The following is a 16,972-nucleotide window of genomic DNA, read 5'->3' as shown; positions in this document are numbered from 1 at the left end:
TGACACTGCCCGCCGCGCCCCTATTACAGGCCTTCCCCGCTGCGGGCATCCTTAGAAAGTGTCCGCCCGCAGAGCTCCGCTGTGAGCACCTCCGGCTCCCTGGAGCTCAGAGACGAGGCGCCTGGACCTCTGACTTCCTCACGTTTCCCCAGTGCCCTTCTCTCCGCGTCCCTTTCCCGCTCTTTCGCTCACTGTCTTTGGAGTGTGCAGTTCTATTTACTTTATTAAGATAGCAGAGAAGGGATGCTTGGTCCTTTCCCAAACTTTTCCGGTGGGAAAAAGAGTCTTGATGATAAACACCAAATTTGGGAGAGTGTTACATCTTGGGGAGCAGGAGGGATGTGGTGTGCATCCCTGGGGGCTTTCCTCGTGTTTGAAATGTTTCTTTCTTAAACCTGACGGTGGCTGTGCTGATCCCTGTGATATTATTCTCTATACTTTTTGCACTTCTGAAATATTTCATAATAATAAGAAAGAGGGATAATACAGCCTGCTGGAGAGGAGCAGTGGGCCTAGGGGGCTAGAAAAGAGCGTGGTGGTGTCTGTGGCTCATGCATCAGAGCATTCAAGAAACACCTGGCTCTGACATACAAAACTCAAGCACAAGGGCAGTCTGGCTGCGCTGGGCTGATGAATACTCAGCCATAAAGCTATGTAAAACCAACACAGCTGGACCCGAATGGACTAAAACTTTGAAGGAATTCTCTCCCAAAGCCTTGTGAATAAACTGCTTGGACTTTATAACCAATTAATATAAGCAAGGTTTTATGATTTGGTAACTTAGGAAATTGATCATAGAAGGGATTGATTTTGCAGAAACTGGTCTGTGTCTGAGGCCCTGGAATGGTTCTGCAGCTCTCATGGGCTGAGCCCTTTACTGGGAGGGGCCTCATCTACGCCATATAAAGGTTGAAAAATATCCCGATAAAATATAATCTCTGTTTTAAACTAGGGTTCATGACACCTAGTGTCATGAGCTCTTAGGAAATGTGCATTCCACTGAATTGCTTTTTCCTCTAAAAGGAAAGCAAGCGGCTGACTTGTTCCCAGCGGAATGCTTGAGGGACCCTGGGGAGAAGCCTGCAGTCACAGGTTCAAGAGAAGCTGGGTTTTCCCACTGACTGAGTCCTGGGACTGGAGGGGCAAAAATGAGACCCTGCTGCCCTCTACTGTCACTCTCTAGAAACTACACTGACTTGGATAATGTTACTGGGGGAAGCCAACATTTATAGAACCCATGGGATGCAGAGTGCTCAAAACCTTACTAAGCATAATGCCCTCCAGGTGGGTCCATTGTTCCTACCATAAAAAAAAAAAAGAGAATTATGTGACGTGATAGAGGTGTTAGCTAACACTACTGTGGTAATCATATTGCAATATACAAGTGTATCAAATCAACACGTTGTACACCTTCAAGTTACACAAAGTTAGGTGTCAATTATATCTCCATAAAAAAACCCCTTATGTATTATCTCCTTCAATCCTCACAACAACTTTGTGAAATATTTATTATGCTTGTTTTATGAAGATACTAAGGCTCAGAGAAGTTATGCTTGTAAGAACTCACATCATTAGTAATAATAATAATAAAACAATAGCTAACATTTGAGTTTTTTAATGTATCGGTCACTGTGTAAAGCACTTACAGGTAGTATCTTGTTTAAGTTTTTTCATCAACTCGAATGAGTTAAGTAGGATTATCATCTACCCATCAGGAAACAGGCTTAGAGAGTCACACACTTCATTACCTAGGTCTGATCGACTATTGAGTATGATATACCAGGTTACTTTTTAGTTAAGTTCCCTGCACTCACCCCTCCCCCGCCCCCCCGCCCCACCTTATTTATTACCTTTGTGGTTTAGCAAAGTTGCTTCTTATGTGCAGTTCTTGAGGAGTCTTTGTTCCATGTGGTACAATACAACATCTCTTCAAATTCAAGGTCAAAGTCTTCCCCCTAATCATAGATATACTCTGGCATATGTAGGGGAAGAAGAACTATTTCTCTACCCTCTAGGTCCTTCTGTCTGGCCTAAGAATTAAATTGACATGAGACAGAATAACAGGAGAAAATCAAAGTTTAACAACATGTGTATGTGGGAGAAACCCAGGAAAACTGAGTAACTCGCCAAAATTGCCAAAGTCACCACCTTAAATACCATCTTCTGCTAAAGACAAAGGTGGATGTTGGGGGCAGTGGTTTGGGACTTCAAAGGGGAGGAAGGGAATTTACATGGAGATGGAAATGCAAATGTTTGATAAACAAATGTTTGCTGGGCCCTCTATAGACAGTGTGACACGAGAGACAGAACTTTGATAAAAAATGGGCTTCTCAAGGACCCTCCCAGTCTACCAATACCCAGAGTTATCTAAGATTATGCCCTGTCCTAGGGACAGGGCTTCTATCTTAAATTCTTTTAGGCAGTTAGGGGGAAGGTCAAAGTTTCTTTCAGATTCTTTTGTGCTTAAAAATAATCAAGTGAAAGAAACACATTTTGGGATGGCACGTTCTGATCCGCCACACATATCTTGATCACAAGCTGATGATTTTCAGGCAGTCCCAGGACATGCCTATGAATCGGGGGTGTATTTGTTTCTTAAAGCTGCTGTAACGAAGTACCACAAACTCGATGGCTTAAAACAACAAATATTTATTCTGTCACAGTTCTGGAGGCTAGAAGTCTGGAATCAAAGTGTCAGCAGGGTTGGTTCCCTCGGGAGGGCTCTATGGGAGAGTCTTTTCCATGCCTCTCTCTTAGTTTCTGGTAGTTGCCATCAATCTTCAGTGTCCCTTGGCTTGTAGATGCATCACTGCAACCTCTGCCTCCATCATCACGTGGCATTCTTCCCCGTGTGTCTCTCTATCCAAATTTCCTCTTCTTATAAGGACACCAGTCATTGGATTAGGGCCACCCTGATCTAGTATGACCTCATCTTAACTTGATTATATATGCAAAGACTTTATTTCCAAACAAGGTCACATTCACAGGTACTGGGGTTAGGACTTGAACATATCTTTTTGGGGGACACAATTCAACCATGACAAGGGGGGAGGGAGGAAAGTTGGGGCTCCCTTAAAGTTCAAGGCAGAATATCTGCCTGCTGGGGGTTCTGATAGCACTAATTAAATAGCTGGCAGCATTTTAATAACACTGTGGTTTTCCAAGTGCTTTGATATTGGGCCATCCAGTGGAGGTAGTGTTGTTGCCACCAGACGGAAGGGGAAACTAAGACTCAATGAGGCTGAACAACTTGCCTGGTGTCGCATGCAGAGCAGGGATGGGCACCTGGGCCTCCTGACTGCAGGCCCCTGTGCCCTGCTGTTGCCCCTTCACCATGCTGGGCACAGTCAGTACTTGGCATGGACTCGTTGATTGATTGATGGTAGAATAACATGCTTTGACTGAGGTTCTCTAAAAACAGAGCCAAGATGGAGATTTTTGTTCAAGTGATTTATTGGGGCTGCTCACGGGAGAAGAGGAGAGAGGACAGAGCAGAGAAAAGCTAAGAGAGAGTATGGTCTCTGTTGAAGACTAGCTCTAGCCTGATCCCATGGAGTTCTGGACCATGCATCTCAGCAGAGTCAGTCCCTCCTTGAGGCAAGTGAGCTGTTCTATCAGGGTCAGTCAGTGCTGTGGACTGAATTGTGTCCCCCCACCAAATTTGTTTGTTGAAGCCCTAACCACTGATGAAATGGTATTTGGAGATGGAGCCTTTGGAGGTAATTAGGGTTAGAGGAAGTCATAATGGTGGGGCTCTCATGATGGGATTAGTGGCTTTAGAAGAAGGAGAAGAGAAAGAGATTTCTCTCTCTGCCATGTGAGGGCGCAGCAGAAGGCAGCTGTCTGTAAAGCCAGGAAGAGGACTCTCCCCAGGAACTGAGTTGGCCCACACCTTGATATTGGACTTTCCAGCCTCTAAGACTGTGAGAAATAAATGTCTGTGGGTTAAGCCACCCAGTCTGTGGTATTTTGTTATAGCAGCCAGAGCTAACTAAGACAGTCTTTGCTGCCGGCCTGTGGGGTTGGAGGTGGGAGGCTGGTGTAACCTCCCAGGCTAGGTGCCTTCTGTGTGGCTGAGGGCAATTCTCTGGACATGGGGGCAACTGTGAGTCCTTACCAGCCAACCCTCACAGCAGCCGGGGGATGGCTGCATTGGCCGGAGTAGGGGGAGTTGGGCAGAGCCCAGGACACCTGGGTGTCCCTCTGATCTCCCAAGCGTCCTTACAGTTTCACAGTTGAGACTCCAGGCCCCTCCTCCTTGATCTCAGCCAGACAGATCAGAGAGGAGAGAGCTAAAGACTGAGTAGGGCCCTTCCCTGCAGTGCCAGGCCGGAAGTGGTGTGTGGAGTTTGTTGAATCGCCTCACTTCATCCAGACCCTAGAGCACATTCAATGTTAGGACTTTCCACTCACCAGCGCAGGATGCTCTGCCCGTTGCTCTCAAGGTCATGTGCTCTTTGGAAATCCCAGCATCTCCAGAGGCCACCAGGCTACAGGTGCTTCTGAAAGATCGGAAGGTTTCCACATCTCCCTTGACTACTGAAATCCAAGCTTTATATCTGCTCTCAAGGTTCTTACAGGTCAAGATCAAAATGGAAATCTGATCAGCCTCCTCCTTTAAAAAACCCATCAATGGTTCTCACTGCCCTTAAGTCAGACTAATCTAACACAATGATTTCATTCTCTATTCTCTGTCTTCTCCTCTTTTCTTTGAAGCCTTTGTCCTCTCTAGGCAGCCCCCTGCCCTAGGACATCTGCGTATTCTGCTCTCACAGTCTGGAATGTTTGTCTTCACCTTCTTGGCTTCTTCCAGCAGTTCACTGTTCCTCTTCCTCTAGGTTTCAGCTCATGTCTCCAGCAAGGAAGCTTCCCCTGACCTGTCCTTATAGTAGATGCTCAGGGTATCCTGAACTTTTACCTTGTGTCAGTTGTGCTTTAATGTTGGAGTTGATTAGTGTCTGCATCTCCCACTGGGCTTTAAGCTCCATGGGATCAGGACCGTGTGTGCTTTGGCTCACCACTCTTTCCCCAGGACCTGGTATGACGAACATCACTAAATATTTGTGGAATCAATGGACATATGTGTGAATGAGATACCACTAGAGGATCCTGATAGATACCAGGACTTCACAGATAATCCCCAGATCAGTGCCTTCTGAAGTCAGGAGCTGAAGTTCAGCGGATAATCCATTTCACATGATTATTCTTATAGGAAGGAGACCACACAGAAAATCTTAAGGAGCAGATCCAAGGTCAACGGCAAGTATTACTGGGACTGGGACCCACCCTTTGGAGCCATGACCACCCTTGCTCCATGGATAATATAGCAAAGACACAGAGCAGTGGGACTTGTGGAATCGCAGGAAACCATCTGGACATCATGATGCCCGGTGGTGTCATGGGAGCAGGCAATGCAATGTCAGAAGCCCAGATCCAAGTTGTGAAACACTCCTGGGGAGTTTATGAAGCCCATGTCCGTATATACATATATACATATACATATATATATACATATATATACGTATACACATATATATATACGTATACATACGTATATACGTATATACATATATACATATATATACGTATATATATATGTGTATACGTATATATATGTATATAAAACCCTCTTTCAATTCAGTATCTCCCTATTAACCTAATAACCGACATCCCATTATTTACATTACCTTCCACACTACAGCCACCTGCAAATCCTTAACCATATCCATAATTATATCTCACAAAAGTTGGGGCTGAGCTCTTCTTGAAAACATCAGAAGGAGCAATTTAAAAAAAATTTGGGGTTGGGACTCCCATTCAGTGTTCTTACCATTGTATTGTTCTATACAAAACCTTTTTAGAGTGAAGCATCTCCCAGAAAGACTTAGGTACTCCCAATATTGTGGTATTTAAATCCTTCCTAAGATCTGACTTCCATACGTCAAAAGACAAAGAGCACCAAAGAGTTATAAATTCTTGACAGGCTATTGGGGAAGGTTGAGGATCACATCTATCTATATGCTAGATGTCAAAAGAGGTTTTAAAAGCACTCTTAGGAGAAAGGAAACTGATGTTAAAGGCTCACAGAAGCCCCCCTTGTTATGTAAAGAACTGTTTTAAGGTAGAGAAGGTTTTGCCATCATGGGGACTCTGACAAGGGGGAAAGAGTACAGGAAAACCTACAAGGGGCCTTCACCTGGATAGTCCACTTGGATATCTTCCTTCTAAAACCAATATGGCGGGACAAGACCGGAAGAGCAGAGGACAGGCCTGTACCTCATGGTACAGGCCTGTACCCTCATGGGTATGCTGTACCTCATGGCCAAGGTGGGAGGTGGGGGAAGTTTGAAGTGATTATGTGTATACAGTGTGAGGAAGGTGAGATGAGCTCAGTAAGCACTGGTGTTCATTCATTCATTCATTCATTCAGGAAGAGCCTGAGTACCAGGTTGGATCCAATGACAAATGAGATCTAGTCTCTGCCCTCAGGGAGCTCACAGCCTAGTGGGAGAGATAGACATAGATAATTATATCGCAGCATGGCAAGTAGTGTGATGATACCCTGGGAGCACCCAGAGGGGCACCGGAAGCTTCCAGAAGGAAGCCATGGCTGAGTTGAGTCTGTAAGATGTATAGGAGTTACTGGATGGAACAAGCTTTGTGTCAGGGTAAATAAGAAAAATAATACTAGCTGTGTTTATTGAGTACTTAGTACATGCTGGGTGCTTTACACAGATCAACCCATTAATCTTCACAACAATCCTCTGTCATAGGTATTAGTATTATCCCCATTTTACATGTGAGGAAACTGAGGCACAGAGCCAGTTAAATAACTTTCCAGGAGTCACACAGTAAGTGGTGGGTCTCAGATTTGAGCAGTCTGGCTCCACGGCCCACAGTCTTACTGTGATGCTGCCTTCCAGGCAGAGGGAATGTGGTGCAGAAGCATGGAGACCGGAAATGAGAGGAATGTGGGAGACTAGTAGCTGTTGAGTATGGCTTCCCTTCCCTCTGTCCTGGATATAAGCTCCTCTAGAATCTATTCACTCGTTCTCCCAGTCAGTCTCTTATTCGTTCAACAATATTTATTGAGTTTCCACTGTTTGTCAAGCATTTTCTAGACCCTTGGGATACAGCAGGGGACAAGACAAGATGAATGTCACAACCTGGGGTCTTGCTAATTCCCTGGGACACTTGGAATCTTTCCTTGTCTTTCTTCCTTTTATTAGCCATGGAGAATCTCCTTCTTGCTGGGTTAAAATTCACTGCCCTTCGAGTTTTTTTCAGATACTCTGTGTCCACACAGAGTCTGTGTCCCTTCTTTAACATGATTTCCTCTTTAAAACCTCTGAGGTTTGGGAGTTTGGAACACAGAGCCAGAATGACCTGAAGCCTATTTCTGCTTTTTGCTCTGCCGCATACTTCCCTGAGGTGGCTCTCTGCTTTGAAGGGAAAGAGAAGAGGGGAGGAAAAGGGAAATATAGTAAATAAAAATCCAGATGGATTAATAGCTCTAGATATTATCCAGCCATGCATCGACTGCAGGTATATGGAATGATCATAAACTAGGCCACCGGGGCCCACTAGGGGACAGTCTCTGCCTTCAAAGCCATTCCTCCCCAAAGGATCTCTTTCAAGAGATGCCCAGATCTTGCACAAAGTAAAACTGCAGCGCTGTCATTGTCCATAATGGAAGGTGTCGCAGAGAACAGTTAGCCCCCTCCCCCTCATAAGCAGCTGGGTCACCGAGGCCCAGAGAAAGGAAGTAACTTCTCAAGGTCACACATCATGGATGGGGGATAGGACCCAGTTCTTGTGGATTCCTCTCATACATTACTGACTAGTATTTTCCCCCCAATACTTTATTATGAAAAATGTCCAACATACAGCCAAGTTGAAGGAATTTTACAGTGAACAACCGTCTATCCACCACCTAGATCCTGCCGTTGACATTTACTACACTTGCTTAATCGCGCGTCTGTCCATCTCACTCTCCATCCATCTCACTCTCCATCCATCAATCTGTCTTATTTTTGACCCATTTCAAAGTGAATTGAAAACATCAATCCAGTTCCACTTAAACACCTCAGAATGCACATCAACAAGAATTCAAAACTTATTTACAGTTTTCTTTTTTTACTTTTGAGGTAAAATTTACATCCAGTGAAATGCACACATCATAAGTGTACACGTTTTGACCAATGCATACTACTGTGTAACCCAACCCCTATCGAGTTAATCCTCTTTTTTGATGTCACAGTTGCCATAGAGGATCTTGTGAAAGCTGTGAACTCCATCCTCAGAGAAATGCCCTGTGTGTGCAGACATGCATGCCCCCACACACCCACCTACACCCGTGAGCTCTGGGAGCTGGGGCGCCATAGTACCTGAGATCTCTTAGCCTACATCATATGTAAGAGTTGGATTTTTTTTTTTGAGAAATTATAATGCAGTAAAATAGGTTTGTTGAAAACACTTCGTTGTGTACTCATTGGAGAGTAAATTCCCTTAAAACAAACCTCAGCAAGAAACCCACGTTATTTTGCTTTTCCCCAGTGTTTTTGTGATGAAGAAATTGAGTTAAATCACCTCTCCATCTATGGAACTCTAACCATCTTTCTCAGTGCATTATAGGTGGTTGTCTGAACACCCATGAGGCTGGGGAAAGGATCCCCGGCCCACCCTTCCCTTGAAGCCTTTCGGCTTGTGAGGTGGTAGGTGGGTGTCCTCGGCATGGAAGGAGATGGCGTTGACTTGAGGAGGTGGAGGGAGCTGAAGTCTTTCTACTCAATGTTCCTTCTCTTCTTCCCTGAATGATTAAGTCTCATGAAAATTATGAAGCCCAGACCACTGCCCAAGGCCCCCAGACCTCGGGGGGTGCCAGGTGCACAGTCGTTGTTCCTAAATGCCTGCTGACTTGCATCGAAGGGGGCACTGCCGGGACTGCAGGGCTGCAGCTTGTGAGCACCTGGGGGGACTGGTCCGGCAATATCTATTAAAATATGTATACATATGTACATTTTGACTCTCACATTTCCCTTTTGGGAATCTGACCTATCAAAATAAAACACCAGGGGCTAGCCCAGTGGCGTAGTGGTGAAGTTTGCGCGCTCCACTTTGGTGGCCTGGGGTTTGTGAGTTTGGAACCCCGGGCACAGACCTATGCACCGCTTATCAAGCCATGCTGCGGCAGACATCCCACATATAAAATAGAGGAAGGTGGGCACGGATGTCAGCTCAGGGCCAGTCTTCCTCAGGAAAAAGAGGAGGATTGGCAACAGAGGTTAGCTCAGGGATAATCTTCCTCACTAAATAAATAAGTAAATAAATAAATAAAATGCCAGCATGCAAGGAAATAAAGTCCAGAACAAGCATGTTTATTGATGTTTTGTTTGCGGTGGCAAAGAATTGGAATCAGCCTAATTAGGGTATATCCATTTTATGGGATATTATGCAGTTGTTGAAAACAGCGAATTAAAATGGGCGTGTGGGACTTCTGTGGAGCTGGTCATGTTCTGTTTTTTGACACGGGAACTAGTTACACAGATGTATTCACTTTGTGAGAATTCATCAAACTGTGCAATTATGATCTGTACACTTTTCTATATGTATATTATACTTTATACTATACTTTTATCATTTTAAAAGTTTAAATAATAAAAATTCTAAATTATGAAAAACAGAACAAATACCAGTGGGTTAGAGCTACAGCTATTGACCTGGAGCAGGGGTTGACAGACTGTAGCCTGTGGGCCCAATCTGGCCCTCTGCCTGTTTTTGTAAATAAAGTTTTATTGGAACACAGCCACACCCAGTCATTTTGTGGCTGCTTTGGGGATACGATGGTGAGTTCCTTGAGTAGTTGTGGCAGAGCCTGTACGGTCTGCAAAGCCTAAAATTTTTACTCTCTGGCCTTTACTGAAAGCATTTGCCAACCCCTGATCTGGATGAACATCTTTGACGTATTATTAAGTGAGAGAATTAGGTTGCATAAAAATATATTTAGTATGATCTCATTTCGAAGAAATAAGCAGCTGCAACAGACACTTCCTCCGTGTGAAGTTATGTTTGTATAGTTTTATAAGGGTGGGAAGCAAGGTGTGGAAGGGTACAAACCAGGCTGTAAACATTTGAGAAAGTGGGAATGGAGAGAGACTGGGGCTGGGAGGGGGTTGGTATCCCCTCTGTTTATGTCTTAGGAATTGTTTCTTTGGTTGCAATAAACACATACCACTTCTGTAATTTTTGAAAAATAAAATAAAACCAGAAAAATCTTTAAATAGAAAAAACTAAGCAGTGCAATTAAGTGACTGATGCCAGTGACAGGGAGTTTGTGGCTTTGAGGACTGGTGGGTGGTTCCCAGCTTGGGCAGGGCAGGGCCCAGGCCCTGGAGGTGTGTTTTCACAGTCGCTAGCGTGTGTCTTGTGTAGCATCCATCCTGTGAGCCGGGCCTGATCTCTGACTCCCGTGGTGTTTGCCGTTGGATGCCTTTGTGCAGCCCTAGTCACCTGCGTCATCCTTCCTGCTGTGCCAGGAAGCGTGTCCTCTTCCCTCTGCCCCTTACTGGGCAGCCCACACTACAACCCTCCCATCCCCACCCTGCCTCCAGGTCAAACTTCTTTGGCTTAAAAAACTTCAAATACTCTGATGCCTTCCAATTCTGTTTCCCAGTGTGTGGCCTCCCTGTTTCAGGTGGTGGTGTTCATGCTTCAGAAAGTTAGGCCCTGGCTGCTGTAAGTGTGGTCTGTGGCCCAGCAGCATCAGCATCACCTGGGAGCTGGTTAGAAATGCAGAATCGCAGGTTCCATCCGGACTGGCTGAATCAGAATCTGCATTCCAGCAAAATCCCCGGGTGATTTGTATGCACTTTAAAATTCTGTAACCCTTTGCTTGCTGCAGACAATAGCAATGAAACAGGAAGATGTATCTCGTCCACTAGGTGGCAGGCTTTCCCTGTGCTCTGCTCCTGTGCGGGCGGCACGGGTGGACTGCCTGGGATGCTGCGTGCATCCAGCCCCACCTCGGCCATGGCATTTCAGCAGGCATGAACGGTTGGTGTCAGTACTTGAGGGGCCAGGATCCATTTATGTTGGTGGCCTGAACCCACCCACGTGCACTGGAATAGGCCTCATGCATGCCGTTCATGTAAAATGAGCCAGAGCCTGTCTTCTCTGCCATGCCCTTGTCTCCTGCCACCCAGGGGAGAAGGCACACCTCACTTTCCAGTCGCTAGCCCCCGCCTGCTTTTCTCATTGACTCATTGCAGGTCTATACTAATTATAGGCCAGTGTAGTCTGTGATCACAGGGCTTGAGCAACGGCTTAGGGATCAGGCCTGGGTTCAAATCCTGGCTCCCCCACTTCTTCAACAAATATTCATTGGGTGCCTCCTGTGTGCTGGGCACTGCTCAGCGTCATGGACAAGAGAGACAGGCGCCTGCTCTTGTGGCCCCAGTGTTCTTTCTAGTCACGGGAAATGAACCAAGCAAACAAAATACCTTCAGATAGTGATAAAGGCCACACAGAAAATAAAATAAAGCAGAGTGATGTGATTGAGGATGACCTGTGGGTCATCGGCAGAGATGATGGCCTTGAGTTGAGACCTGACTGATGAGCAGGAGGAAGCCAGCTCGCTGAAAATCCAGGGAAGAGCATGCCAGGCAGAGGGAACAGCACAGGCAAAGGCCCTGAGGAAGGAGGAGGTGGGCTTGTGCGTTGCAGGGACTGACAGAAAGTGGTGTGGCTGGAGCCTAGTGATGGGGCAGGGGGATGAGGCTGCAGGGTGAATGGGGGCCTGGTAGGCCTGTGAGCCTCTAGGAGTTTGGGTTTCTTTCTAAGTGCAGGGGGATTTAGATCCTAGGAGTATTTGAGGAGCACCACACAAGGTCACTGTGTTCAGTCCCCACAACCACCATGTGAGGATGGTCATTTTATTTTCCTCATTTGACAAAGGAGGAAATTGAACTTTTAAAGAACCTAAGCCCCTGCCTCTGGTCATGCAGTCAGCACGTGGAGGAGGGAGCATTTGCATCCAGGGTCCATCTGTCAGATTCCAACACATCAGGGCATACACTGGAAAGATATGGTTGAAGGCTATGAAAGTATTAGAGACACGCCCAGCATTCCAGGGGGAGAGAGGTAGGATGTGGGTCAACGTTGGCTATTCCTTTAGGGCACAAGTCAGGAAGAGTTTAGCATCAAGGTCGTGGAGAAGACCTGCTCATCTCTAGCCTGTTGCCTCAGTATCACGGGGTCCAGATCTTTCATATGATTGGAGTTTAGATGAGGGAGAAAGCCGTATGGGCTGGAGACATCCCAGGTTGCTCCCTGGAGGATGCAGCATGGGTCTAAAATAGAAGGGAGGGGGGGAGAAAGGAGGTCCAATGGCTGACATTACTGTGTGTGCACCGTGACCCAGGCGCTGTGCTGGACCCATGGGGCAGAAAGTGCCGTGTGAGATGCGGTTCCAGCTCTCGAGTGGCCTCTCCGTCTGCCTGGGGTTCTTGACTACTGCTACCAACCAGGACAGGAACAGCAAGCACACTTGTTGATGATGAGTGCCAGGCCCTGGGCTAAGCACTGTCCTAGTCATCTCATGTAATCCTATCAACAACCCTGTGAGACAGTTACTGCTATTATCTCCATTTCACAGATGAGGAAACTGAGGCACAGAGAGAGAGGTTCAGTAACTCGCCCAAGTCACATGATTAGGAAGAGTTGGAGCTGGGACTTGAGCATGAGTGTTGGTTCTAGAGCATTATGCTCTGGAACGCCATCTATACTGCCTCTATCCCGCATTGATGGAGTGGTGATGGTGGGTAACATTGGCATTAGCTCCCTTTTCTAGAACACTTCCTGTGTGCCAGCTGGTGCTAGGAACTCTGCAAGCACAACCTCCGCCGTGAGTGCAGTCCTTCCCGTTCTACAGATGAGGCAACAGTGGTGCAGGACCGGCTGCCTTGTGCTGATAGAGATTTGGCTTCATAGCCTCCGTTTTCCCAACCCTCCCCGCTCGCCCATTTTTCTCCTTTGGGGGTGTGGGAGCCAATATTTGCTGCACTGCGAGGCTGAAGATGAGGCCACTTCTTCAAGTCGGCCCGTCTTTTTGCAGAAAGGCAGACTTCATTGTCCAAGACCTGCCCAAGAGGCTGGCTGAATTCCCAGGTTGTGAGAGGTGGACAGATGGAGAAGGTCTTCTTTCTAAAACTCACTGCAGTGGGGCCAGGGGCTGGGTTCTTTGATGCTGCCACCCTTCCTGCTTGGAAGGTAGGGAATACCTGGGTAGCTCAGGAGGACAAGATGGGGGTAGTGAAGGCACTCACCTCTTATCATCGTTGAGTTCTCTCAATGGTATATGTAAAGCATTTAGAACACCACCTGGGATGTACGAGGGATGCCGTATGTATTTGCTGTTATTCTACTTGGCATGATTTACCCAATCCTTTCTGAGTTTCTTGGCTGACTTCTGCCAGATTTGCTGAAATTGGAGTTTCCTGTTTATGTCCTCCCGAAGAGGCCATGTCAGGACTTGGTTTCTTGAGAGAGAAGTCCGTCTTCTCGGAGTCCCTGCCTATAATGAGCAGGCAGAGAGAGCCTTGGTCAGAGGCACCCCTGATAAATGTCAGCTGTTGTTTTTTCTCTTGTTATTTCCCTCCTTGGCATGGCAGATCCTGGATCACAACACCTAGGCTGAATCTTTTAGGAGGAAGTGAGGGAGTACCCATGGTGGCCAAACCACTCTACCTAAAGTGGCCCGAGGGGGGATCTGCCCAGCTGATGTATCAAGGGATCTGGTTTGTGAGCATGTCACTTCAAGACACACTGTTCCAGTGATATATTTGGCCAACATTTGCCAAGCACTTCCTGTACGTCGGGTGCTTTCAGGGCACCATCTCCTGTAATGCTCATCTTGAGCTTTTGAAGTCTTACCCCCATTGTCCAGGTAAAGAAGCTGCAGCTTGCAGAGGGTAAGTAACTCATTTAAAGTTGCACGGTTATGAAGTGGCAGATCCAGGCTTCAAACCTGGGCTGATTCCGGGGCCTGTCCTCCTAATCACTAGCCCCTCCTGCCTCCTGAGTGCTCTGGGGCAGCTCGAGCTGCCCAGATGAATTGAGGCATCCAGAAGGTGAGAGGGAGAGGATAGGATAAAGTTCACAGCAGTATCTTGAGAACACATTCTCACTTAAAAATAAAAAGATGCTCGCGGGGTGTTCAGGTTACGCTGGGAAACATCAGGATACGAAGCGGTTTGAGCACGGGGGAAGGGCAGGTCGTCGTGGCAGAACCAGCTTCCCACCTAGCGTCATGGATGCTGGGCCTTGCAAGGCCCTGTATCATTCAGGGAATCAGGCCACTGTGCGGACCGTGGAGCAAGGGATTTACTGGAGAATCAGACCTTACACAAGCTCGGAGGAGCTGGAGATGGGAAGGTCGGGAAGGGCGAGGCAGAAGATGAGAGGGAGAGCAATGGTGCAGGCGCACAGGGTGCAGTTGGTAGGGGATCCCAGGAGCTAGGCCCGTTGAGCTGCCACAGCGGATGTTAATTAACTTCATGAAGCTCTACTAGTTGCATCCCGTGGGTCAGCCAGTACAGGCATGTCAACAGCCTTTTACGTATTTGGAGACAGTTCTAGCTGCCTCAGAATCTTTCAGTTCCCAGCTGAAGCTGCCCCCACTCCCTCAGCCATTTGCTGTCTAATCCCTAACCCACAGCCCACAACTTTGAACACCACGTGATTCAGCTAAGTGTCCCTTCAGCAGCGCAGACCCAGAACTCCCCCTCCACAGACAGCTCTCCAGTTGGAGTAGCTTCCTCATCAAGCATGATGCCCCGGCTGAGAGAATCCTCCAGGTTGGGCGGAGAAGAGACGGATCGTCACCTTCCTCGTTCTAGATCAGGGGTTTTCAAACTTGCCTGACTGCAGCTCACTATGGGAAATATGTTGTACATATCACACACACACACACATGCACACAGGCACACACACATGCACACTCACAACTGAAATCAAACTGTCAGGAAATAATACCTCTACTTGTGCTAGCTGTGCACTTGGATAGAGCATCTTCTCTTCTGCAGCCTCATCCTGTTCTGTTCTCGCTCCTTTAAGAAACCCTTTAAGAAAAGTGGTCTTGGCTCTCAATTGGTTTCGTTGACCACTGACAAATGTGCCATGACCCACGGTCGGAACACTGTTCTGGACAACATAATTCTCTTTCTGCATCCTGAGGTGACATTGCTCTTTTTGGGGGGTTTGGGGTGAGGCCGGCCACATCACCCCGTTGATTTGTCTGGGCTTAACCTCTTGCACGTGTTACACCGGGGGCTGCTGGCCTGTTTCCCACATCTTCGTGCAGCCTTTTGGGTTTTCTTCAGACTCAAGGTTGGGCCGGATGCATTTCTTCTCCCCGGATGTGGCCCTTTGCTCTAGGGCCCTGTTGAAAGCTTGTTATGTCCTCTTGCTCTTGTGCCAGTGTCTTCTGGATGTCACTTCCCTGACACTGTTCTTTGTATTAGATTTGCCACCTCCCCCACCCCTCCCCCATCTTTTTTTTTTTTTGTATTAGAATGTAGGTCTTATTATTATTCATGCGTGGTGAGGCCAACGGGTCAGGAGATGACTGCCATTGAAAGGACAGTTTGTTAGTCACAGTTCCCCAGAGGAGGGGGCACGTTATGCTGTGTCATGCCACACAGGGCCCCACTGGGCAGCACCAGGGCCGGTCAGGAGGCAGAAGGAGCGAGGGGAAAACGTGGGCAAGAGCCTTTCTTGTGGATTCCACGGGAAGGAAGGAGTGAGGCAGGTGAGCAGGTGTAGGATTGGCTGGTTTGAATCATTTCAGTGGGCTCAGGACACAGTGGTGTCCCTGGTTGTCAGGTCCCTGTCCCTGGGGTGATGAGGGCAGGGGAAGAGTGGCCCAGAGTGAGAGAGCCCGATAGAGGAGGGAGTTGGGGTGTGGGCTCTGGATTGGTTGGTTTATGCATGAAAAGTGTGCACAGAGGAGTCATCTACTATCTCTAGGAACTGGCTCACCCTGGGGAGGACAATCTCTCCCAGGTCAGCAAGGCCCCAGATGTTGAAGCATCAGAAATACAGAAAGTAGAAAGCTACAATTAATACATTTGAAACTATTTTTATTTAATTATATTATCAAACTGGTATAGGTATAGAGTTAAAAAACCCAATGTGCATTGAAGAGCTGATGATGGAAAGCAACGTCCCCTGTCCTAACCCCAGTTCCGCTCTTCAGCGTGGTGCTTCTCAAACCTGAGTGTGCATCAGAATCACCTAGACAGGGTCCATCCCCTGGTTTCTGATTCAGTAGGTCCGGGGTGCGGCTGAGAATTTGAATTTCTAGCCGGTTCCCGGGGACCAGCTCTGAGAGCTACTGCCTGGAGGACGCCATTTTTACTTCTTCTGATTCTTTAACTCTGTTTTAAAGACCTGCTCTGTCACGATTTCATTTCACTGCTTCAGGGCTCTGACTTCCTGAGCAGGATTTACTCTCTGACACCATCCCTCTGGTTCCCCTGCCCCACATACCTGCGGCACAGGTGTGCCGCCATTTGTAGTTCCCTCATTTGGCAAAACAGTATTATTGTGGAGCATCTTGTAGGTGTCAGGCCTTGGCCCGGTCACGGGAATTTGTCAGAGAACAAGACAAAGTCCTGCCCTCCTGGAGCTTATATTACAGTGCAGGGCTCCACGGCTTTTCCTGTTAAGGACCAGATAGACTTTGGAGCCGTATGGTCGCTGTCACAACCACTCAACTCTGCCATTGTAGCATGACAGCGGCCACCGACAGGATGTAAACAAATGGGTGTGGCTGTTTTCTAATAAAACTTTATTTACAAAAACAGGCAGCAGGCTAGATTTGGCCTGTGGGTATAGTTTGCAGACCTCTGTTGTAGGGTGGGAGACAGACAATGAAGTAGGTGAATAGGTAAAATATACAATATGTCAGAGAGTA

The 16,972-nt window shown here is 47.2% G+C and overlaps 1 protein-coding gene across 3 annotated transcripts in view; it reads left to right on the top strand.

Moving 5' to 3' along the window:
- PRKCB (protein kinase C beta) overlaps window positions 1-16,972 on the top strand; it is a 309,251-nt gene that overhangs the window by 164,997 nt on the left and 127,282 nt on the right. The gene's annotated exons all lie outside the window — the stretch shown is intronic.

This window comes from Diceros bicornis, chromosome 26 (genome assembly GCF_020826845.1).
Source record: "Diceros bicornis minor isolate mBicDic1 chromosome 26, mDicBic1.mat.cur, whole genome shotgun sequence".
Taxonomy (NCBI): Eukaryota; Metazoa; Chordata; class Mammalia; order Perissodactyla; family Rhinocerotidae; genus Diceros; species Diceros bicornis.
This window is presented reverse-complemented; position numbering and strand designations above follow the sequence as displayed.